Source organism: Choloepus didactylus, chromosome 21 (assembly GCF_015220235.1).
Source record: "Choloepus didactylus isolate mChoDid1 chromosome 21, mChoDid1.pri, whole genome shotgun sequence".
Lineage (NCBI taxonomy): Eukaryota > Metazoa > Chordata > Mammalia > Pilosa > Megalonychidae > Choloepus > Choloepus didactylus.
The window spans coordinates 24,587,007-24,608,413 of record NC_051327.1 but is presented as its reverse complement, the minus strand read 5'-3'; the positions used below and the strand labels follow the sequence as shown (position 1 = coordinate 24,608,413).

Sequence of the window (21,407 nt, the reverse complement as noted above, 5' to 3'; positions counted from 1 at the left end):
TTCTTATCCCACCTCCAGGTATTTTTCTTCTCATTTTTTTTTCTCCCAGTTTCAACTTTCTGCTCGTCTTTTCTCACTTCTCTGTGTCTTTTTTTCCCTTAGGTTACTTTCTTCTCTTCCTTTTCCCCCATCTCCATTTCCCCATCTTCTTTATTCATCCTGTGTCTGCATTTGATTCACTTCATTTAAATCTACAATTTAACCATCTCCTACTTATTTTCTTATTATTTATAGATCTCAGGCAGAACTCCAAATAGGATAGGTGCAAGCTGTGTTTCCTGGTGAGCTGCCTGGTGTCTCCCACCTTTTTTGGAACTGTTGCTTAGAATTCTCATTTGATCATGCAAAGTACACAGGACCTTCAGTTCATGTTTATTGGAAGAAAGAAATATATGATATTGTAATTGTTTCATGACCAGTATAACCGGGCAAATTTCTAATCTGAGTCAATTAAAAATGGCTAATGAATTTCTCAAGGTGATTATTTAAAGTGCTAACCTGATCAGTAGACATCAAAAGTAAGCCATGTGTACAACCTGGCATTTTTATCTAAGTATTCTAGATCTCTACCTTGGAGCAGATTAATTTTTCAATGGCATTCCTCATTTTCTCTGCATTGAATTATGTCTTTGTACTAAGCTTTATTGCAAACCTCATACCTAAAGGATTTAAAGTTTATTATTGCTGTTTTAAAGCAGCATGGAAAGGAAAAGGAAGAAACATAATCTTTGTGAATGAAGGAACCTAGTTCTTATAATAGCATTTTGATCTGAGGACTATACCGTGATAACTTTTACTGTGGAATCTGGATGAAATTAACCCAGGGAGGACCCCATATGTCCCTGAGACCTTTGGTGGCTGATGATTCTTTGGTTTCTGTACCTAGAAATGGAATTGCTGTGTCATATGGTAATATCCTGTTTTAACTTTTTGAGGATCCACCAAGCTGTTTTCCACAGAGGCTGTACCATTTTGTATTCCCACCAGCAATGCATGAGAGGGTTCTAATTTCTCCTTATCTTTCCTTGTTTTTTTTTTTTTTTTTTTTTTTTTTTTTTTTTTTTGATAATAGCCATCCTAGTGAATGTGAAGTGGTATTTGGTGTCTTGCTATCTTGCTGTAATTTTGATTTGCATTTCCCTAATGACTAATAGCATTGAGCATCTTTTCATGTGCTTACTGGCCATTTGTATGTCTTCTTTGGAAAAATGTCTATTCGAAGTCCTTTGCACATTTTTTTATTATTGAGTTATAAGGGTTCTTTATATATCCTGAATACTAGACCCTTGTCAGATATATGATTTGCAAGTACTTTCTCCCATTTTTTGGGTTGTCTTTTCACTTTCTTGATAGTGTTCATTGCACAAAAGTTTTAAATTTTGATAAATTCCAATTTTTCTATTTTCTTTTGTTGCTTGTGCTTTTGGTATCATACGTAAAAAAGCATTGCCTAATCCAAGATCATGTAGTTTCACCTATGTTGCCTTCTAAGAATTGTTAAGTTTTAATTCTTACATTTAGGTATTTCATCTATTTTGACTTTATTGTTGTATATGGTGTAAGGTAGGTTTCCACATTTTTCTTTTGCATATAGACATCCAGTTGTCCCAGCACTATTTGGTGGGTAAAGTCTGTTCTTTCTCCATTGAGTGGTATTGGCAGCCTTAATGAAAATCAATTAACCATAGTTGTATGGGTTTAGTTTTGGACTTGCGATTTTATTCCATAGATCTAAATGACAATCTGTATCAGTATCACACTGATTTGATTACTGTAACTTTATAGTAATTTTTGAAATTGGGAAATGTGAGTCCTTAAACTTCGTTCTTTTTCAACATTGTTTTGGCTATTCTATGTCATTTGTATATCCACATGAATTTTAGGATCAGCTTGTCCATCTTTGGAAAAAAAAATGGCAGTTGGAATTTTGATAGGGATTGCATTGAATCTGTAGATAAATTTGGGGATTACTGTCATCTTTGCAATATTAAATCTTCCAACCCATGAATGTGGGATGTTTTTCTGTTTATTTAGATCTCAACAATGTTTAGTTTTCAGTGTGCAAGTCTTACACTTCTTTGGTTAAATTTATTCCTAAGTTTGCTGTTCTTTTAGATGCTTTGTAAATGTAATCATTTAAGTTCATTTCCACAATTACTCATTGCTACTGTATAGAAATGTAACTGATTTTTGCATATTGATGTTGTATCTTAAAATTTTGCTGAAGTCATTTTATTAGCCCTGACAGTTTTTGTTAGCAGATTCTTTAGGGTTTTCTATATAAAATATCATGTCATCTGCAAATAGAGTTTTACTTCTTCCTTTTCGAATTGAAAAGTTTTTTTCCTGCCCAGCTGTTCTTGTGGGAACCTCCAGTGCAGTGTTGGCTAGAAGTTCAAGATTCAGATGTACACGACAAGTGAAATTTAGAGACGTCTCACTTCCACCCTAACCCTTCCAGTCCTTCCTTGTTTCCCCTCTAGTTAACCATTTTTACTAATTTTTGTTGTGAAAATAAGCAAATACATATTTACCTGATTTTCTTCTTTCTTGTGCAAAAGGTAGTTTACTATATTCTCTGTTCTCTACCTTTTTTTAATTTCACAATATGTCCTGGAGATTATTCCATAATAGTACATGGAGAGTTCTTCATTCTTTTTACAGCTGTTTAAAAAAAGTAATGGGTAACTTTGCCTGTGTAATTTTATTAGCTATTGCAATATTCCCCTTTATTGGTTTTACTTGGTATTTTCATCAGCAGTGTTTGAGATTTGCAGTTTCTCCTCACTCTTGTCAAGAGAGCAGATTTTTGCCAAACAGGTGGGAAATGGTATCTCAGTGTAGTTTTATTTACATTTCTCTTATCAGTATAGTTGAACATCTCTTTTAATAATAATCTTCAGTTTTAGATCAGGTTTAGGTTTACAAAAACATTGCACAAAATGTACAGTTTTTGTGCAGTGTATGGTTCCTGTACACTCCCAGACACACATGGTTTCCCTGTTACTAACATCTTCATAAGTGTGGCGCATTGGTTACCACTAATGAGCCAGTATTGACACTTGTAACTAAAGTCCATGGTTTATATTAGGGTACACTCTTTGTGTTGTGCAGTTCTGTGGATTTTAACAAATATGTAATGTCATGTATCCAACATTGTGGTTTCATACAGAATAGTGTCACTGTCCTAAAAATGTCCTGTTCTCCATACCCTGCCCTCTTCCTCCCCCTGAAAACTTAACTACCATTGATCTTTTTACTGTCTTATAGTTTTGCTTTCTCCACAGTGTCATATAGTTGGAATCATAATAGTATGTAGCCTTTTCATACTGGCTCCTTTCACTTAGCAATCCGCATTTAAGCTGCCCCCTTTTAAGTTTCCTTTCATTTTGTTGCTGAATAATATTCCTTTGTATGGACGTACTGCAGTTTATCCATTTGTCTAGTGAAGGGCATCTGGGTAACTTCCAGTTTTTGACAATGATGAATAAAGCTGGTAAAAAGATTCTTGTGTAGATTTTTGTGTGGACATAAGTTTTCAATTCTTTTGGGTAAATATTGAACATCTTTTAAAATGTTTAAAGGCTTTAGCCTTACTTTTCCATGAACTGTTGTTTCATGTCTTTTAACTTTTTCTATCAGGTTTTTGATCTTTATTGTCTCAATTTTTAAAAAGAAAGGAACTTAACTTTTTGAGAGGTAATTTATTAATATTATTTCCTAGTTTGTCATTTGTCTTTTGACTTTGCTTATGGTTTCTTTTTTTGTCATGCACAAATTTTTAAAATTGTATGACAAATATTCTAGGTCTTTTTTATGTATATGTTTTACATAATTGGGGAAAAGGTAGGAATTACTTTTTGGATCTGTATTCTCTAGCTACTCAGCTTTTGGGTATGTATTTTCAAACCAACTGTCAACTAGCAATGCATTATTCCAGGTCCTGTTTTGTTTTCTTTTCTCACTATAATATCAGAAAACCACAGAATGCCAGCTATTCCTGTTACTTTAATGATCAGCTTGGATGAAATTGGAATTCATCTGTCCTATATTTGTTATTTGTAAAACAGTTGCTTTGTGATGTCAATTCTTTGTACAACCACATTACTGCCTTTTGCTCTGTATATTTACTTAATTTCCATAGTGTGGGTTCTAGATTTGAGGTTTGCAAAATTTTTTCTATAAAGGGCCAGATTGTAAATATTTTAGACTTTGCAGTCCATATGGTGTGTTTTACAGCTACTCAGCTCTGTTGCTGTAGCATGAAGGAGCCATGGACAGTATATAAATGAATGGAGGTGGCTGTAGTCCAATTTGCAAAAATACATGGAGGCTGTGGGCCCTAGTTTGGCCAGCTCCTGTTTCCACTATAATTTAACTCTCCTTTGACCTTTTTAACTGTTCCCTTCCTTGCTGTCATCTTGAGTAAGTTGAACCCAGTTGCATTAACTATAAAGTTGGATAATGGAGCCATGTACCTCCAGGGAATTCAGTAACTTGTTTGGATGATGATGATTAGATTTTATTTACTTTTTTGATACAAAGTATTACCACAAAATTGCAACACAAAATGAAATCATAAAATGTTTTCCTTAGAGAATTAGAAAAACTAGAACGTGTTTACAATTCCTAGTTTCTTGATGTTGATGCTGCTGACAACATTTACTTTGAGGAGGAACATTGCAGAAAGACCATTATAGAGTGATGCCATCAAGACGTCTTTGGATCTTTTATCACAGCAGAAGTGATAATTCTAAGAGAAAATGGTCTGTGAAAGAGTTCTTTCACATTTTTACAACTGCATTACTGTTTTCCAACTAAAATTAAACCTATTGATAATAGCATAAACATACCTGAAAAAGATAGAATATGTGAAATTTACTTAAATATTTAGTCAGTTATATAAGGCATGATCATTTCTAGGTATTATAAATGGACAAAAGTGTTTTCACACTTCTCCTTTCCTAAAAGACAAAGCTTTCTGTATACCTACTAATGACAATAAAAATAGCTGTACTACTGTTAGGTTCTGTTTCAGTGAAAAGTTTGATTGACCTCTTGCCCGGTTCACTTTTTGTGGCTAACATTTATTCAGTTCCAGATTGCAATCCCTTGGTAGAAAGTTGCTATCTCTTGGTACCTTATTTCCATCTAATTTTCATTGTTTTGAAGAAGAGAAGTCAGTGTAGGGTAGGAAGTATGTGGTGGTTTGAAGCTGTCATATACCCCAGGAAAGACTATGTTCTTTTAATCCAGTCCTGTGGGTATAGAACTGTTGTAGGTGGAACCTTCTGATTAGGTTATTTCAATTAAGATGTGACCCATTCCATTTTCAAGGTGGGTCTTAATCCCTTACTGGAGTCCTTTGTAAGAGGATAAAAGACGTAAGCTGGGGGATGAAATTGAGAGAAGCTCATAGAAAAAAGCCCCGGAGAAGCTCAGAGACGCCCACAGAAGCTCAGAGAGGAAGTGTTCTAGTTTGCCAATGCTGCTGGGAAGGCATGTTGGCTGGCATCTACTCTTAAGTTCTGGTTTCAAAATGGCTTTCTCCCAGGACGTTCCTCTCTAGGCTGCAGTTCCTCAAAAATGTCACTCTTAGTTGCTCTTGGGGTATTGGTCCTCTCTTAGCTTCTCCATAGCAAGAGTCTGCCTTCAACAGCCGTCTTCAAACTGTCTCTCATCTGCAGCTACTCTCTCAGCTTCTGTGCATTCTTCAAAGTGTCCCTCTTGGCTGTAGCTCCGCTTCAAAATGTCACTCTCAGCTGCACTGAGTTCCTTCTGTTTGTCAGCTTATTTATATGGCTCCAGTGATTTAATTTAGACCCACCCTGAATGGGTGGAGTAACAGCTCCATGGAAATTATCCAGTCAGAGTTATCACCCACAGTTGAGTGGGGCGCATCTCCAGAAACAACCTAATTCTAACATCCCTACTTAATCCCCACTAATATGTCTGCGCCCACAAGATTGCATCAAACAACATGGCTTTTTTGGGGGATATAATATATAGAAACTGGTACAGGAAGCCATTGGAACCAGAAGCTGAAAGCAAAGAAACCCAGGAGCGGAGTACCAGCAGATGCCGGCCATGTGACAGAGGTGACCCGGATGCCAGCAGCCTGTCTCCAGAGTCCAGTTACCAGTTGAGGCCTTGAGTTGGACATTTTTTAAGGACTGAGAACTGTAAATTGTAAGTTGTTAAATTTCTGAAATATTGCATTTCGGCAGCTTTACCAAACTGAAACAGAAGAGTTGAGTGAAATTCATAATTTGAGAATTAAAAGGTATTACCACAAAATTGCTATAAAATCTATTACCACACACACAAAACTGAAAACAAAACAAAACCCAAAACCCACAGCATGGAATGGTTTTGTTCATGGGATGGTTGGGATGAAGAAGGTAAAACTGGGGAGAACAGTGGCAGAAGATGCCCAAAAGAAATTCTAGGGCTTTGAGACCATGTTATGTAAGCATGAGCCATTTGGACCTTTCTATACCAATCCCTGTCCCCCACCACTTGTCATTTCCACTTCTGTAGGTGGGAAACAGCACAATGGGACCTGGTGCCTCTAAGTCTGATTACCCACTCCACACCTCCCTGGGTTGTTAGGAGAGATAATTGAGATGATTAATGCAAAGCACTTAGAACAGTGCTTGCTGCTTCTTGCTGCCTCATTTTGTAAAGTTTTATTGAAGCACAGCCATGTCAATTGCATAATGTCAATGGCTGTTTTCACTCTACAGTGGCAGAATTGAGTATCTGTGATAAGAGAGCTCATGATCTGCAAAAATGAAAGTACTTTCTGGACCCTTATAGAAAAATTTGCTAACTGCTGATACACAGGGCCTTCCTATTCAGAGTAAAAAGAAATAAAAATACTCTTACACATCAGCCTTCCGTAACCAGTGTTGTCTTTATTTCCTTAACATTTCAACATTTCATACTGAAGAAAACGATGTTGTATAAAAGACCATAGCACAAAACATTTCCTTGGGTTCTTATTTATATTGCTACTGGAGACCTGATTTTGAAGAATTATCATGAATTAATAATATTGATTACCAATTGCAATAAGCTGTGTAAATTAATTTGAAGGTTTGATGTTTTTCTGAAGTGAAAAAGCAAATCCATAAGACTTGTGGCACATCTTTTTTTCGCTTGAGAATACTTATTCACATTTGTGGCATACATATCTACTTAGAATTATGCAGTATTTTACTTTCTTAAAAATTAAGTACTTCAGGGTGGCCTTGAGCCACCTCAGCTCCCAGTACCAAGCCAGCCACAGCAGTCAAGCGTGGCGCACCAGTCGTGGCACCCTCATCGGTGGGAGACTGTGTGTTGCTACAGAACAAAATGGGCTTTTAAAATAGATCTTTTAAAAAAATGTATCGTTTCTTGGATACAGTGATCTGAGTCCCTTGGATATAGAGTCATAATAAATAGTATGAACATAGGTCCAAGAAAGTTTGAATTTAGACCTGATTTACAATTTGAAATATGTATAAAACTTTAGAGATGGTAATTCTGATAGTGTAGTTGTTACTGTCTGAGAAGGAATCCTGATTCATGAGTACGTAGGCTCTCAGAGTAGTCTCTTTACCGGCAGGGGAATGTCGGACAAGTAGTGTTTTCAGACAGCAGGGCGGATGGCTCTTTTTCTTCAGTACAGGGTGTGCCAACCAAAAGAGACAGTTGCACAAATGTTAACCCCTGAGGGAGAAAGAAAACAATTGCTGTCAGTTCTTTATAAGTCTGTATGTCTTGACTTCAGAATGGTGTGAAAAAGTAATCTTGTCTTTTACAAAAAATTGTGCATTAAATGCACAAGTGCAGCCTATAATCTCAGGTTCTCACTAAAATAGTAGATTATATAATTACATTAAAAAGAAAACAAACTCTTATTTGACATTGCTGAGATAATGTGGTGGCAGACTATGGGGCTTGATATGCCTCTTCTCAATCCCCATAAAAACATCCATGAAGAGGCCAAACGTGGGCAATTGCACCACAAAGGAAATGCCATGTCAATATCTGAGTAGAATTTTCCTGAATACAGTTGGCAGGATGGATTAAGAATCATCTTGGACTGTATAGCAGGTGTTCTATTCTCTGAACAGAACAAATAGCCACACAGAAGGTGGGTCATTTTCATGATGTGCCTTCACTCAGGAAGCACATGGGAGATGTTTGCCACTCACTCTTCAGCTGGTCAAACCAGGATCCTTAGCCTGCCCCTTCTCCCGATCTCTACCAGTTCCTTTCTATTCATATTCATGTCAACACTAACTCCCACAGCACAACCCTGCAGCTGGAGCTAGAGGTATCTGGGTGAGGATGCACTGCACCCCTGAATACATGCCCTTTTTAAATAGGGAGAGAGGAAGAGCTGTGTGACAGTCTGGAAAACCTGACTGTTAAAGCAGGGCAAGATTTATACTCTGTCCACGTACTCATGTTAGGAGTGTCATTACATGTTACCAGTTGAGCTCACAGTAGACAACATCTCTTATCTTTAAGTTGAAATCTGAGAGGCAGAACCTGTTGGTATTTAGAGGACTTTGAAGAGACTAAGCATGTGTTACTCTGCAGAAACAGATTCTAGATAGAGGTCTCCTTGCCAAAGGTAGTGCATAGAAGGCTCACATGACACTTAGGAAAAGTTTCTAGAATATAAGGGAGAGGAAAGAATGATTTTGAGGACACAGTATGTCTTCCTACAAATGATTACATATAAGAAACAGAAAACAAATTCAGTATAAATCTCCTGGTGTCTTAAGAAAAGATCATAAACTCTAGGGGGAAAAAAGGAACCATCTCTGCCTTTTCCTCAATGCCCCCCATCGCCCCCCCCCCCCCAAAATAAAGTGGAATAAAAGAATGCAAGGGAACAGAAATTGCAACAAGATTTAAAATCCATAATGAGACAATCAAAAGAGGACTTGATGCTCCAAAAATTGAAGAGTAATATGGATGACAAATTTGAGAACACTCCTGGAATGCAGAGAAAAAAAAAAAAAGTATGTAAATGTGGAAAGTAGACTGTAGGACAGATAAGAGGTCTGCAAACGGGGAAGAGGAAATCAGAAGGAGTAATCAGGAAAACATGGTTAAATCTCCTTGGGCCAGAGAAAAATGTGAGTCAATATCAAAAGAACTACATGTGAGCAAACCAAAATTAATGAAAAAGCTTCCCACTTAGACATATTTTGGCAAACTATTTGAATTTTAAGCATAAAACAATCCCAGGAGATGAAGCAGATTACTTGCAAAGAAACACAAATTAGGTTTGCTCAGGAATCTTGCTAGTGCACTGTGGCCAAGTAACTATTCAGCTAATGTAATAGGCAGTTCATTGAACGTTTTCAGCTAAAATATAATAGCATTCATGTTCCACTCTTTAAAAAGCTGCTTAAGTATATACGTGTTTTATCTACTCTTGCATTTCAGCTTATTTCTCTGGGCTTGGAGGGAGAGACTGGAACAGCATGAAGTCTCAGCCTCTTCACCTTTTTGGAGGTGGGATATATTTGTGTAGAATGCTGTGATTGAGAGTAGCATGGGCTCCCAGCCTAGCCTGCTCAACTGATGAGGGAAGCCTGAGTCATCCAAGGAGAAACACAGCCAGGTTATAGTTAGAGAATTAAAAACCAACCCAACAAACCCCAAACCAAAACAGTCCAACTATATGTCCTTGATAAGAGCCACATTTAAAATACGACTCCTTGCTCGCGGACCTGCAGTGGGCTGCTACCAGGGGTAGGTTCGGATTCTGCAGCTATGGTTACCACAGTTGTCTCCAGAAGAGAGAGCCTAAAAGACCTTAACAATGAGAATGGGAAAGGTATCAGAAAGCTACCGGCAAGCCCAGCGGTGTTAAAGATTAAAAAAAAAAATCTTTCACGAAGAAGAAAATTCTTAAGCAAAATGATGGATTCAGAAGCCCATGAAAAGAAGCCACCAATTTTAACATCTTTAAAACAAGATCGATCACCTCATAAGTGTGTGTGAAATGAAGCATTACTTGTGTGGCTGCTGTGCAGCTTTCAACAATATAGCAATCACTTTTCCTATTCAGAAGGTCCTCTTTTGGCAGCGGCTATATGGAATCAAAACCCAGGATGTAATTCTTCAGTTGAGGAGGGATGGATTCCGAAACCTGTATCATGGAATCCTTCCCCCATTAATGCAGAGGACAACTACACTGGCCCATATGTTTGGTCTGTGTGAGGATTTTACTTGCCTTCTCCATCAGCATGTCAGTGCCCCAGAGTTTGTAGCTCGTAGCATGGCAGCAGTACTTGCAGGGAAAACAGAAGCAATTTTCACTCCATTTGGAAGAGTTCAACACACTGCTTCCAGACCACAAGCATCACGGCAAATTTACAAACACTTATCAGGCTTTCAGGGCACTGAAATCCCATGGAATTGGAGAGAATTATCGAGACTTGGTGCCCGTTTTTTTCCATAATGGATTCAGCAGTGTCCTTTTTTCTTGGCCTTCAAGATCCATTAAGGAGGATTTGCCCACTTCAATGACTCAGTGCTCATTTGGTCAGTGATTTTATTTGTGGGGGACTGTTGGGTATTATGTTGGGATTCTTGTGTGTTCCACTTAATGTTGTAGAGACTCGCGTGCAGTCTCATATTGATGGGTAATTTCAGTCTTTCCCCAAGGTTTTCCAAAAGATCTGGCTAGAACGGGATAGGAAACCGGCAAACCTTTTCGGAGGTGCCCATCTGAATTACCATCGGCCCCTCATATCTTGGGGCCTAATCAGTGTGACTTATGAGTTCATGTTAAAGTTTATATGAAAGAATCATTGGTTAGGTACCGTTTGTCAATCAAATAGACCTAAGAAGAATGCAGTTTTGCCTGGTTCTTAATCAGCCACATACCAGTTGGTATCATAAGTCCAGGGTACAGGGAACTATGTTGCAGACTTTTTTAAGTACCAACAACAACAAAATAAAAGGTTTCAATAGAAAAATTAAAAGTTTTTCTTTAAAAAAAAAAAAAAATTGCCAAGAGCTTTAGGTTAATGGCCTGATTAGCAACTGTCTATTTGATGGCCTTTGACAAGAACTCTGCTAGTCAAGATGTTCTTTTTCCCCAAACACTCTAGCCTTCTGTATTGAAGCGTGAATGGCTATGACCAGCCAGAGAAGTGGCTTTCAGAAACCCATGACCTCCTAGGCTTACTTTTGTTACTCCATTTCTTGCTTCTCTGCTCTTCAGAGGAGTTGCAAAGGATAGTCTTCATTAAACTTGAGCACATACACATTAGAACACAGCAAAACAGAGAAGAAAATCAGCTTATTAGATATAGGCTTCTCGTGATAAATGGCTTACGTTAGTTTTGAAAATAAGCACCTATTTAGATACCTGACTGTTTCTGTTTAGACATGATAGAATCAAGCAGCTAATGAAAGATCCCATTATGCTTTCTGAGTTTGAAAGTTTTGTTTCTTTCTGAATGTGACCTTATATCCTTCTAAAATACCTTTATATTGATTTCATTAATTTTATTGCCAAAAGATGGCAATTTCATCCTGTTAAGAATTTTCATATTAATTGTATATAGATCAAACTCTGTTTAGCTCTATTTCTTTGAATTGGTGCCAAGAGGCTTTCATGCTGCTTTTTTTCCCTTGAGTAGTTTTATCATATTTGAGTAGTATCCTTTTCCCTTGGATTGTTCCTTAAAACAAAAACACTTTCATGATTTTTTTTGGAAGTCTATTAATAAGAGCCCAGATTTTTTTTTTTTTCTGGTTTCTAAAGGGAGAAAAAAACTCAAGATAGCTTCCACTTCATAGTGTTAGCTGTCTTTTTTTGTTACTCTTATCAGAGTTTGAAAGCGTTAAGATTTATTTGAAGAGTTATTTTAAAATTTAGGAGTTAGTAATGGCCAGATGGCATACTTCTTAACACAGACATAAATTTATTTGTCAAAATAATCAGATTTTAGAGAATAAATAATAATAATAATAAATAATAAAACATGTGAGACATGGACAAAAGGTTTATCACTTTTTAAAAAAATCCACCTTTATAAATATTATGTAGTTGAGATTATTTTCCAGCATCTGATATGGCATAGAAAATTAGATTTCTTATTACCAGTTTTTCATCATTCCAGATAACTGCATGTGAATATGTACACATACCCACCAAAATAAAATCAGGGCCTCAATCAACAATTTACTTAAATTGTGTGCATATATCCTAAAGAGCTGTTTACCTCTAAATGCAGTATCTTCCAACTGTAAAGGATTAGGAAATATTACCAAGCATTTGTCTGGCAGTAATGAAGCTAAATAGCTTTATAGCAGCTCTGTTTGACAGTATTGTGCTGGAAATGGCAGTTTACTCTCAAACCAAGATGCAGATTTAGAGATTTCTGAAAACAAAAATTTGACACCAGATAAATGTGAGTAGCATGGCTTATTAGAGTCAGGATTTGAAAGGAATTCAGTTTCAGAAATGAAGGGGGAAGGCACCGGAGTGCCTGACTCCCTCTTTCACACGTGTGTGTCTGAGCACGTGCAGGGATTTCTGGGTGGCCCAGTACATGGCAGTGAGGTAGCCTGGGTGATGCCTGACCTTGGGAATGGGCTCCACTGGGCCTTGGTTCTAGGGGCTTCCTTTTTATTTTATTGTTGGCCATCACTTTTTTTTTTATTATTTCATTGTAATAACATAAAAACACAAAATTTCTCATTTTAGCCATCTTTTATTTGCACAGTTCAGTGGTATTATATTCACAGTGTTGTGCTGCCAACACCCCCATCCCCAAAACTTTCATCACTCTGTAGTACTTCCTTTTTTCTTTACACTCCATGCAGGTTATAGAAATCTAAGTTCTAAAGTACTTTTTGTGGAATACAGGAAAATTCTAAGGAGAATACTTTAGTTTCTGCTGTCTCAAATATATGTCATTTAAAAACAATTATTAATTATCTTTGTTTTTTTAACTCCTATAATATTATTTCCTTGTCACTTTTTACATCTTTGAAGATCTTACTGCAAATATATATTACCAGGAATGGTTTTGTGTATCCTGTAAACTCCTTAAATTTGACGAAAGACTGAACAGAATTTATGGTAGCCAAATGCTTTGTCTGAACTTTAAAATACATTATAATGTTATAAATAAGAGATTCTAGCATTTGCTTTTACTGTCAGTATAAACTAGTATAATAATTTTGAAAAGCAAACTTGATTGAATAATTTCGTCTGAAAAGCTTTAAACATGGCCTTTCTGCTACATTTGTGGCACAGACGGCTCATGAGCGCAGGACACTTTGGGTTTTGCTTCCTATACTTCATGTCTTTTGCTACCAGAAATATGTGTGGATTCTGTATTTAACACAATTAGAGGTGGTATGAGCCCTCAGGACTGCACAGACTAAACACAACCTTTATGTGGTAACAAATTTGTGTGTCTTACTTGTCTCATTTACGGGTGGGACAAAGTTGGTGTTTTTGTCTTAGTAGCCAATATTCACCTTATGGTTGGTTATATAATCATGTGCTGTATATTGTGAACCATGCAATAAAATAGAATTGTGCATATATAATCATCTTTGGAGACCTGAAATTCTCCATCTCAGTTACTAGGAAAATATTCAGTGTTAGGCAGTGCAAACATGTAAGGGAATAGCAGGTGGTAGAGAGGATATGTGAAATGGGATCTAGAGGGCTTCACGTTAAGCCAATCCTGTTGAACTAACACTGGTTCAGTGTAGGTGTAGTGTGAGGGGTATGCGATCATTAAGTGAAGGCTAGATGGGATTCCATTTGTGGAAAGGATAAACGTTCAGGCTTGGTTTGTTTTTTAAATTAAAATATTTTGGTATGTTTTTTCGTGTGCAAATAAATGCGTATCAGGCCTTGAAAAGTCATTTTCCCTAAATTTGAGCATTTCTAGTATTCAATGCTGTCTTTTTGCTTATTATTAAACATTTACTTTCCTAAATAGCTTCCATATTGCATGGGAGTCTCTACCTGTTTCCTTTTTTAAGTTCCTTTATTAAAAGTGGTTAAGCACACAAACTATTTTTGATATTATGAATTTTGTGACTATATGAGTTTAATGAAATTTCCAAGTGTTTCAGAGTTAGCGTGCTTTTTTGGTGATTGTTTGGAATAAAGTTTGCTGTTTTTTTCTGTTTTAAAAAAATAAAATGCAATCACTCAAAGGTTTAAAGGAAAGAAGGTGGTAATGGTATATGGTAAATGCGTACAAAGAGAATTAAGAGTTCTGTTAATATAAGGCAAAGCTTTAAAGTGAGACAAAATTATCAAGAAGATGAAAGGTATAAGCCATGATTAAGAAATGGGAACATGAATTTTATGGGATAAATTAATCAACTAATTACTGGAAATGCAAAGAAAAATAGTAATATGACACTCTCTTATCAAGCTAGGCAATAAATAAGGATATAGAGGGTATAAATAAAATAATTAAGGGTCATCTAAGAGATTCAGATTGAGAGATGTACCCTGCAAAGAGAGTTGACACCTTCTTTTCAGGAGCCCAGATTTTTTTTTTTTTTTTTTTCCAAACATCATATCCTAGGTCATAAATAATCTAAAATTCCAACATATCAAATAATATGAAACACATATTCTGTTCACAATGACATTTCAAAAATTTTGTACATGAAGATTTAAAACCAAACCCCACAAGTCTCCGACCCCTACCCCAAGCCATCTCTGAAATAGCTCTTAATGAGGTCAAAGGGAAAGCAAAACTGCAGCTACAAAATTTCTAGAAAAAATTATGATGAAAGCTACATTTTAACACTGTGAGATATCCAAGCAGTACATAGAAGAAAATTAATGTATAAAAATATTGATTTTTTTTTTAGTTAAGGAATAAAAACCAAGTGTTTCATCTCAGACATTAGAAAAAAACTAAGGAAATTTTTCCATAGGGAAAATTATTAAAGATAATTACAGAAATATGCATTGGCAAGGTAAGAGTACAATTGATAAATCTAAGTGCTAATTCTTTTTGGGACAAGAATATAACAGGGCTCTAGGTAGCCTAATTGAGATGAAAAACCCAATAATAAAAGGTTAGGAATGAAAAAAGGAAATTCAGAAAAACATATTTTGTATCATTGTGTTCATAAATATGAAATACAAATAGAATGGATACATTTCTAGGAAAATATCAATTGTCCAAATATAAGTAGAGAGAAAAAAAACAAAGATAGCAATATTAATAGCAGAAAGTAAGGGTTTTGAAAGTTCTAGCCCCCCCCCGCCAATCAAATACTGCCTCCTACCCCCAAACATCCATACTCAGGGTGTAATCATTGGTAAGTTCTTTCAAACAGCTCATACCTAAACTACTTAAATTGTTTCTAAACATCAGAGAGATGGGAAAGCTGTATTTGTTTAACTGCCATACTCATTGCTTTCCCAGCATCCACCAGCTCCTGCCTTCTTCCTAAAAAGGTTCCTGGTTTTGTTAGAAATCCATTCAGTCTTCAGCTCCACAAAACAGGATGTGATTTGTCTAAGAGCCAAACAGTTGAAAAGAAATTGTCCCAGTACTATCTGTAGAAAAATTATTTGATGAGAAAGAAATCACCTTGGTACTATAGTTGAAAATACTATTCAGTAGGGAAGATTCTTTTCAAGAAATTGTGCTGGGGCGATTGGATATTTGCATGCAGAAAGATGAATTTGGATCCCCCCTCCCTTATCTCATACATAACAATTAACTCGAAATGGATAGCAGATCTAAATGTTAAGAGCTGAAAGTCCAGAACTCTCAGAAGAAAGCACATGAGTAAATCCTCATGATTTTGGGTTAGACATTGATTTCTTAGATACAACTCAAAAAAAAAAACAAGTGGTAAAAAACTGATACATTGGACTTAATCAAAATTTAAAACTTTTTTGTTTCAGAATATATCTAGTTGGCTCTTGCCACTGTCTTGCAGTGAGGAGGAGAGGGGATCTGAGGACAAAGCTAGTTTGCTGAGGATGGCAGAGCAGAGAGAGGGCAAGAATTGGAGCTCATCAGAACATCACTGGGCTCCCAAACGAAGACACTCGAGAACCTGCTCTGCTCCTGAATTTATCATTATGTGGGATGTTGGTGTCCTTATGGTGAAAGTTTGAGTTGGAGTCTGTTATTTGCAGCTGAGTACATCCTAAGTAACACACACTGAAATAAAAATAAGTGAAACTAGCCTGGGAAGATAGCGCACATTAACATATATTGTAGGGTATATTGACAGAATTGGATGTATGAAGGTGATGGATTTTATTTCAAAGTCTAGAGTTTCTAAAATCTGTAAAACTCGAGAAATTTCCTTTAATCTTTGGTATAGTCCCAATTAAAAGTGCTCTGCTCTACAATAAAAAATTGGAAAAAGAAAACTGCAGAATTTTAATGCTGAAATAATTTTAGAAATTAGAGTCCAGCAGTTAACTTAACAAATAACACTAAGTGGAATTTACTTTAGAACTGTTAAATGGCTGCTCAATATTAAGAAATTCAATGTAATTTACATAGTCAATGGAAGAAAACCATATGATCTCAGTAGATGTTAGGAAGTTATTTGACAAAATTTAACGTCCAGTCCTGATTTTTTAAAAGAAAAAGGTTAGTAGTAGGTATAGAAGGATTGAAGGGTGCTTTCCATTTTAACATTGACAAAGATGTCTCAAATTAGTAGTCAACATCATTTATTATAGTGAAACCCTAGAAACATTTAAAAATCCCAAATAACTTTATCAATCCCACTAAAATATTTTTGTTTGGAAATATGACACAATGTTATTTGAAATGAGCACAAAGAGTAAATGACAGGAGGAAGCAAAATTATAATTTGAGGATATGATTATATGTTTGGAAAAGCACAAACTATTAGAAGCAATTTAATTGGGTGCTTGTTTATCAATTAAGTATATAAAATTGAACACTTTCTCTTATACCAACAGTAACCATGTAGAATCAGTAACAGGAAGAAAATTCACAATTGCCAACCCCAAAACTTTGAAGTATACTTGATAAGCACATATGATTTATATGAAAAAACCCATAAAACTTTGCAGAGGAACATAAAAAAGACTTGAAAGAAAAGCGAAGTCATATTTTGTTTTTACATGGGAGTAGCTGGCTTTGTAAAATGTCAGTTTTCTGTTGATCTGTAAATTCAGTGAAATCTCAATCCAAATTCCAGAATTTTTTAAAACGATGTTCTGATACCATGGTAATTGGAGTGATGGAAGTCTTTGGATTCTCTGCAGTGTATTATAAACTGGGGGGCTGGGTGATTGGGAATATTGGGTCTAGTGTCAGAAACCCACTGTTGCTTCAAGTGGTCCACTCCTCCTTAGGAGCAAGGCCGTCTCACGTAACTGACCTCAAGTTTTCTACTTGGGATATATTAGCACTCTGGAAAGATTGTGATTTTTTGTCACTTGTTCATGGAAGGAAGATTGTCATCAGCTACTGTGGTTACCCAACAGTATAGCTTTGTCTTACAGTCTTTGGGGGTGGGGAGCGGAGGTTGGCTGCCTTTCTTCGGTGTCTTAGCCAGTCACAGCCCTGGCACAAATGCAATCTAACTCTTCCTCTGAAAGCTCCTCAGTGGCTTCCTGAGGCACCAAACAATCTTACCCCTGCTTACTTCCCTAGCCACTACCCTCCTTAGGTTGCCATACTAGAGTTTTACTGAGCTCTTTTTCAGTGTTTTGAACATGTCAAGCTCTTTCCCACCCCAGGACCTTTATATATGCCCATCCCTCTGCCTAGGCCAGTTCCTACCCATCATTCTTTCCCCACCCCTTCCACCCTGGCCAATTCCAGTTCATCTGCAGGTCTCAGAGTCCCTTCCTGACTTTTCAGAATTGATGAGATCTCCTTGATATGCTCCCCACTTCAGATTTTGTGCTTTTTTCTCATATCACTTACATGTAATCATGAATTAATTTTACGTGATTTCTTTACAGCCTGTTACCCCTGTTGCAGGACAGGGACTGCACTTAAAATTGAATCTGCCACATAGTCAACATTCAGTAAATATTTGTTGGCGAATAAATGAGATGTAGAATGATTGAAGACAAGTTCTATTAGTAGCATAATATAACGTTTAATGATGAGTGCATGGGCATTTTCCTTGCACAGCTTCTACCAACAATCCCCCTACTACTATCTGTCATGGAGTCAAATGTAATAAAGTTAACTTGAAGTTCATTTAGAAGAATAAATATTTGTGAATTGTGAGAAAATTTTAGAAACCAACAGTGAGGGAAGTTGTGTCCTTACATATGATAACCTTATGAATATTAGCTGTAATTATTAAAACTTTGCAATACTGGCCCAGGAATAGATAGGAAAACAAAACAAAGCCTGGAAGTAAGCCCAAGTATATATGGAGACTTAGTATTTGTCAAATATACTTCATTTCAAATTAGTGGGAAAAAAGATGGTGTGATAGCCAGGCTCTAAGGTGGCTCCCAATGATCCTCACTTCCTAGTATCTCACCCATGTCACACATTTGGTAGGCCCAACCTATGTACCCGACAGGATATTATGAAAGTGATAGTATATGATTTCCAAGGGTAGGCCATGAAAGACATTGTGATGTCCTGTTTTGCTCTCTTGGATCATTTGCTATGGGGAAGCAGCTGCCATGTCATGAGGATGCTCAGGTGGCCCTATGGAGGTGTCCATGTAGAAAGAAAATGAAGCCATTGTCCACAGCCAGCATCAACTTACCAGTCATTTGAGTGCCTCTTCTTGGCAGTGAATCCTCCAGCCCCAGTCAAGCCTCTAGGTGACTGAAGCACCAGCTGACGTCTTGCCTGCAAACTCATGAAACTCCAAACCCCCAGCCTGCCCAACCAGAACCGCAGAGCTTAGCTGTGACTCACAGCACCTGTGTGAGATAATGTTGATTGTTGTTTTGAATCACTAAGTTTTGGGGTAATTTGTTACACAGCAATAGGTAACTAATCATATGGATTATCCAGTAAATGGTGTTGGGACACCCAGCTAGTCATTGGGGGGAAAATAAGTTGAATTCTTAGTATACTTCTTGCATCAAAGAAAATTCCAGATGGATCAAAGATTTAAATGTAAAATTGGAACCACTAATTTATTAGAAGAAGATAAAACTATCTTTATACTTTTGATGTAGAAGAGGAGTTCCTAATTATGAATCTGCAATCTTCACATCATTAAGTAAAATTAAGAAGTTCTTTGTGGCAAAGAAACTTGATAAGCAAAGGTGAAAGACAAGCCCCAAATTGAGAAAAAAACGTTAGCAACCTACATTGCAAATATAATGTATTTACTGCCCTCATTATTTGTTTTCTCTTGAAAGAGGATTATCTCTGTAGATAGATTGGCCAAGGACATGAACAACCAATTCAGAAAGTAGAAATATCAGTAATAGCATGAATAGTAGTTATCTAAGACATATAATTTATGACAGTGAAATATTGTTTTACTTATCAGCTTGGCAGAGGTTAACAAAGATAAGAACCTGAGTTGGCAGGAAGGTGAGAGAATGTTTAGAAATGTAGTTTTATATAACTTTTCTGAAGGACAGCCTAACATGTCTCAAAGTACAAATACAAAAATAATACACACTGTGACTCAGCTATTCCACTAATATAAATTTATCCTAAGGTAATAATTGGACACAGATGTGTGTATTATCATGAAATCCAAAAACATGATTCATTCTTTGGTTTAGTCAAATTTCCTTCTGCCTTTTCTCAATTTCACCCCTGTATTGTCTCTATTTCCCCATTCAGTAATTCCTCTTGCATCTCCCTGAATCTATTTCCTACTTCTTAACTTTATGCTTTTATTTTTTCAAATCTTCATTTCTTCTTTGATCTTTTCCTTAATTTTAACTTCTACATTGCCAACTCTTTCTTTAGCTATGTCCATTCTAACATTCAGCCTTGTGTGGAAAATTTTATTTTGGCAATGACTTTTAATTTCAAAAAAATACCTTATTCCAGATAAATTCTTTTTTCTTGGAGTCTGTTTTGAAATGGATTTAATAGCTCTAGAATCTCTCTGAGGATACTAATTAGACTTCTTCTTCCAGAGCCAATTGTATGTGTTTATCTTCCCTTGCATGTGTTTTCTCCAAAGCCTCATAATTCTTGGCTTACCGTTCATATTAATGAACGAAGGACTAGGTTAGTTAATACCAGCAGCTATCCTTTCCCTTGAGTGGTAGGGTTTACTGCAGGCTCTGTGTGGAGCATGGAGCATATTGCTTGACAAGCTTCCCTGTTGGATGTTCTCTTTGTGGGAAATCAACAGGCAGGCTGGCCTCCCTCATATTGCTTGCATATGAAGGACTTGAGGTTTCAATAAGGTGCTAAATTGTCTTCATTCCAAGGCAGAGCTGCTGCTTGTAATTTCTTCCTTTCCCTTTCCGCCTCTCCTCCCTGCCTTTTTCCCTCACTCCCTTCTGTCTTTGGCAGAGGTTAGGAGTTCCCTTTCTCTGTTCTTCTCTCTTCAAGCCCTAATATACACACCCGGGAGCTCTTTCAGACTAATCACCCATTTTGGGTTTCTTTTCCATTGCCACACTGAGGGTAGGGGATTGAAGGGGTTGGGAGCTGTGCAGGGGCTTTACTAGTTTAACCATTCCAAGCTCTGTTCATCACTTCTTGCCAAGCCATTCTAGCTTATCAGTGTTTGTGGATTCTGAGCTTGAAACTTCTCTTGGTCTGCCTTAAGAGGAACTGGTCTCACTCTTCTGTTTTGCGCTACAATGAAATTTTCAGTTCCACATGTTTTCTGTCTGCCCAGCATTCCATAAAATATTTGGTCTGATGGCACCCAGTTTTGAGTTCCAGGATTCTTTGATTTTATTTAAAAACAACTTTATTTTCCATCAGTTCAATAAGATCATGGGTGAGAGGGGAAGTAGACATTTGTGCTCAGATTACCTGTTTTCTTGAGGGTATGTTATCTCCTTGAATTTCTCTGATTATGTTATGTTCACTTGAACATATTCTTCTGCTTACTGTATTAACTGTTTGCTTGGAGGTTAGGAGTGGGTACATATCCCTGTCTTATACATGAGGAAATAGATGTAAGTCATAGTTGGGTGGAAATCCAGGTCCTCTAACTCCAAAGCCCACCATCCTCCACCCCTCTACAGCCTGTTCTGTTTGCTCAGTTTGCTACCTCTCTTTCATGCTACTTGTTTACTTCAAACATTTGGTGTTTCTCTTCACATTTGTAGATAAGGATCTGCAACTGAACATATTTCCCAGTCCGAGCAAGAATTCCCCTCTATGTGGCTGTGAATACAGCTTCTAACTCAGTAGTTGGACTTCTGGTGACTTTCAGGGGCAGAGGAGGGGAGCATGTGTAGAGCAGGGCATTCCCTGATG

At 36.8% G+C, this 21,407-nt stretch overlaps 1 protein-coding gene and 1 pseudogene across 2 annotated transcripts in view; both read left to right on the top strand.

Annotated features, from left to right (window-relative positions):
* The window catches only part of SDK1 (sidekick cell adhesion molecule 1), a 941,791-nt gene that overhangs the window by 73,615 nt on the left and 846,769 nt on the right, over positions 1-21,407 (top strand). The window lies entirely within an intron of this gene.
* LOC119517160 lies at positions 9,907-10,818 on the top strand (annotated as a pseudogene).